At 39.3% G+C, this 4,752-nt stretch overlaps 1 long non-coding RNA gene across 1 annotated transcript; it reads left to right on the forward strand.

Annotated features, from left to right (window-relative positions):
* The first annotated feature begins 3,818 nt into the window (after positions 1-3,818).
* Positions 3,819-4,444, forward strand: LOC110765035 (uncharacterized). Its single transcript, XR_002527976.2, has 2 exons — positions 3,819-4,025; positions 4,199-4,444. It is a non-coding gene; the product is annotated as an uncharacterized LOC110765035 (long non-coding RNA).
* Positions 4,445-4,752: the final 308 nt, after the last annotated feature.

Below are 4,752 nucleotides of genomic sequence, written 5' to 3' on the forward strand. Positions count from 1 at the left end.
TACTATGCAAACTGTGAAGCTCCCTATTAGCATTTGTGAGGAGCTTGATCGTCTAAACCGTAATTTTTTTTGGGGGGGTGGTGATAAAAAATAAAAGATCCACCTGTGTCAATGGAACCTCGCTTGCAGCCTAAGAGCAAAGGAGGCTTGGGTTTCAAAAGAACCCATTGGCTGGAGATTGCATTGTAAAGATGAGGGTCTTTGGACCAAAATCTTCGAGAATAAGTACCTCAAAGGCCAATCCATTCTTGAGCCTTCTGTGAAGATGCGACAGGACTGTTCTTCGACCTGGAGAAGTGTTCAGTTTGGGGCTGATTTGTTGGGGAAAGGTATGACATGGAGACTTGGAAGAGGAGAAACTATGAAATTTTGGAAAGATAATTGGGTTTCAGAGGCACCCTTAATGCACCACGAGATGGTCCTACCGCCCACTGATGTTGACTCTACTGTATCAAGCTTCTTCAAAGATGGTTGGTGGGATGTGGACAAACTTCGCAATGCTCTACCCGAGGCTATAGTCCATAAAATTATCAGTCTCTCTGTGAGCTTTAGTGGGACCCTTCAGGACCGCCAGATCTGGAGATGCACTTCTGATGGGATCTTCACTGTAAAATCTGCCTACAATCTGCTCTTCAATGGTCTTGACTGGCGTAATCCCTGGTGGAAGGTGCTGTGGAAGATGAAAATCCCCCCTAAATTGCAATATTTCTTTTGGCTGGTGTAATAAAACAAGGTCATCACACCCTATGTGGGTGAGTGGGAGATGTAATAAAACAATGATTATGCACTAATCCTTGTTTTATGGCACTACACAAATTAAGGCACTTAGCCTTGTTTTATGGCACTACACAAATTAAGGCACTTAGCCTTGTTTTATGGCACTACACTAATCCTTGTTTTAAGGCACTAAACCTTGTTTTAAGGCACTACCAACTTAAGCACTAGTGTATGTTTTATGCTCTCTTGAGATGAGCTAAAACAACTCCTATAAATAGATGGAGTGTGTGCAAGTGAAGAAGTGATGAGAAGCATTAGTGCATACTCTCTAAGTTGGTGTGTGTGAGACAAGAAGTGTGAGTGCATATCAAAGAGTTGTAGTGAGTTTTACACCCACAAAGAGAGAAACCTCATATCTCCCTAAACACTCTCCTTTAGGCAATTCACCAAGAGCCTTGGTCTTGGGTACGTGGAATCAATGGAGTAACTTTCATAGCCAATCCAACGACCTTGGAGACGAAGAACGTGTAGAATCTTGTTGGCGTGTTCGTGACGTGGAAGCATCACGGTGGGCTAGTAATTGCAAGCGGTTTTTCACTTGGAATCTTCCGCAAGGTATGCAGTACCTTATTCCGAATATATATTAACGATAATTAACAGCTGGCCTACCAAGAAAATTTTTTAACTAATGAGCAGAGGGTTAAACGACACCTTGCAAGTGATCCTGCCTGCCTGGCTTGTGGTGAAACAGTTGAGTCTGTAACCCACATCCTCAGAGACTGTTCAAAGGCCAAACAGGTTTGGGTTTACTTATTGGAGCCTAACCAGACTATCTCTTTCTTCTCCACTAACCTTCAAACTCGGATTTTAAATAATTTGTGCTCCAGGGCCTTGTGGCATAGGAACTTGCCTTGGAATATTGTTTTTGTTTTCTCCTGGTGATTTATCTGGAAATGGAGAAATAGCCACATTTTTAATTCGAACGAAGATGCGCCTTCTTTGCCAAAGGAAACTATTATTACTGCTGCTACAGAGTGGGTCAAGGCTTCCTGTACCGCCAGTAAGGTTTCCAAATTGCATCTTATACTGTCTTGGGTACCTCCTAGAGATGGTTGGTTTAAACTGAACATTGATGGTTCTAGGAGAACTGCCTCAGGAACTATTGGTACTGGGGGAGTCATCAGAAACTCAAACGGTGATTGGATTGATGGATTTGCAATAAACTTGGGAACTGGCCAGGTGTTAGAAGCGGAACTGTGGGGGCTCTTCTTTGGCATTAAATTGGCTGTACAAAAAAGACTCTCCCAGCTCACCATTGAGATGGACTCCTCTGTAGCTGTTAATCTAATGAAGAAATCTGACTTCCCTCAGGATCACCCCCTTGCTGGGTTACTTTCTGGTTGTCTTAGCCTCATGAGGCAGATTGGGAATATTGAAATCAACCACATCTATAGGGAACAAAACTCTGTTGCTGATGGACTAGCAAACTGGAGCTATAACTTGGACTTAGACAACTGCGACCTGGACGAGCCCCCTACTTGGATCACACCAGCTGTAATTGATGACTTGTTGTAAGATGCGCCTAGTTTCTATTTTGTAATTGTTTTGCTTTGGGGGCTTGTCCCCACCCAGCTTACCAAAAAAAAAAAAGAATCCCTTTTAACCCATAACCAGTCAATATAATAGAATATATTATAATAGATGTTTTTTTTTATGAAATAAAGGGTTTTTTTTTTTAGCTTTAGACTTTTAAATATTGCCCCTCCTTTAAAAAAAAAGTCTGGATCCGCCACTGCACGCAGGTCCTTTTGCTAGTTCACCCTATAAGCGAGAGTGGTTGGCAAGGGTGGCAATTTCCGACTCGACCCGTTACACGACTTGAAACCCACGCAGGAAAAACACGACACGAACACGACCCATTTATAAACGGGTAATTTTCGGGTCAACCCGCCACTGACCCATTTATAAACGGGTGGATTTCGGGTCAATCCGCCAACCCGTTTAATTACCTGTTTAACCCGTTTAACAAACGGGTCGTGTTACTACCTGCCAACCCGCGAAAAAAATTAAAGAAATTGAACCTTCAGCACACCCAATGGGTTTCGAACCCCAGTCAATTCCACCCCTCTCCTTGCTCCTTATCCATCTTGGTGTTGATAAATTTGTGATTATATGTTACAACATTTGATATTTATAATGTCTTTACAAACTGATGAGCACTTAATTATTACATTTTTATCCCTAAATTATATTTGTTAGTAATTATTCCTTATTATTTGAATTAATTATGCATCTAGGGTTTAGGGTTTAACATTTTAATCCCTAAACCCTAAACCCTAAACCCTAAACCCTAAACTCTAATCCCTAAACCCTAAACCCTAAACTCTAAACTCTAAACACTAAACTCTAATCCCTAAACCCTAACCCTAAATCCTAAACCCTACCCTAAACCCTAAACTCTAAACTCTAAACAATAAAAACTCTAATCCCTAAACCCTAATCCTAAACTCTAAACCCTAAACTCTAAATCCTAATCCCTAAACTCTAATCCCCATAAACTCTAAACTCTAAACTCTAATCCCTAAACCCTAATCCCAAAAGAAATTTCGTATAACTTATAAAATTTGTATCATATCACTTTTTTAGCGGAGGTGCAATATTGACTAAGTATGAAAAATGGTTTTTCGGAATAATCATTTTCTCAAGATAATTTTTGGCGGTTTTTATTCCTTACACATCAAATAAGAAAACTTGATTTTATGGGATTTTAGTATGAAGTATATATTGACTTAATGAGCCATCATTTTTAGCCTAAATCGTATTTTGCATTAAAACTGATTTTTCATATTTTGATTTGGTGGGAATTTGATTTTCTAGTACTTTATTTGAATCCAAATGGGGGGTACTTCCTTATTTACATTATAAACTTAAGTAAATGGAGAAATATAAAAATAAATGAAAGTAAAAGGACAAAGACTTAAGTTATAGTACAAAACTCATTTACCTTACAACCCAATAACCTGCTTACAACCCGATTAAAACCCTAGGTCAGCCCACATATATAAGGTAAAATTTCTCTCTATCTCTATCACATTCCAAAACCTAAAACTCACAGCCGTCATCTCCTTCTTTTCTCTCTCCCTCTGTCTGCATCCCTCACAACGGTCCCCTGCCTCACACAAAGGCTTCTCCCTCTCGTCTCTCCCTCCCATCCTCTGCATCTCTCAGTTCTTACATTCAGGGTGGTAGATGTGATCCAATGAAGATGCGACAGGAAAAAGCACGATTGGAGAGGAGGCAGCATGAAGGTAAAGCTGGCTTTGTTTCTTCCTTTATTCTTTGCCATCATTTTGGCTTTGAAGATTCTTAATTTTATAAGAATGCAACCAATAACTTTGTTTTTCATATTTATAACTTCTTGCGTGGATGTTATCTCTTTTGGTGCCTTTGTGGTCTTAATTTGTTGAGTGTCCTTATCCAGATGCAAAGAACGGTTGAGATTGATCCAAACTTGAAGATCCTAGAGGAACTTGAAAGATTAACTGGATTCTCTCCATCCCAATCTGCCGAGTGCTCTAATACCATCATTAACAATGGTGGCTGAATATTTGAGTTGGGAATGTGATGTTGTATTTTATGTTGTAATTTAATCAAAGATTTTTTTGTTTATGTTTGATTTGGATTTTAGAGTGACTTTGAAGTTTTTAATTTTATTGTCATTTTGGAATGTTTGATTTGGCAGAATATTTGATAGAATTTAAATTTGAAGCAAGCAGGTTATTAAACAGGTTATTATGTTATTAAACAGGTCATTAAAGAGGTAGTTTACCTGTTTATGACCTAACCCAAGCAAGTTAGTAAACAGGTTATTAAACAGGTAGGTTACCTGTTTATGACCTAACCCAACCTGTTTAGTAAACAGGTCATAAACAGGTCGTGTCGTGTCAACCCGTTTATAAACAGGTTGGGTTTGGGTTTGCATTTCCTAACACGATTAATAAATGGATCGTGTTTGGGTTGGGGTTTCTTGACACG

The sequence above is a fragment of the Prunus avium genome, chromosome 2 (assembly GCF_965620075.1).
Source record: "Prunus avium chromosome 2, drPruAviu1.hap1.1, whole genome shotgun sequence".
Lineage (NCBI taxonomy): Eukaryota > Viridiplantae > Streptophyta > Magnoliopsida > Rosales > Rosaceae > Prunus > Prunus avium.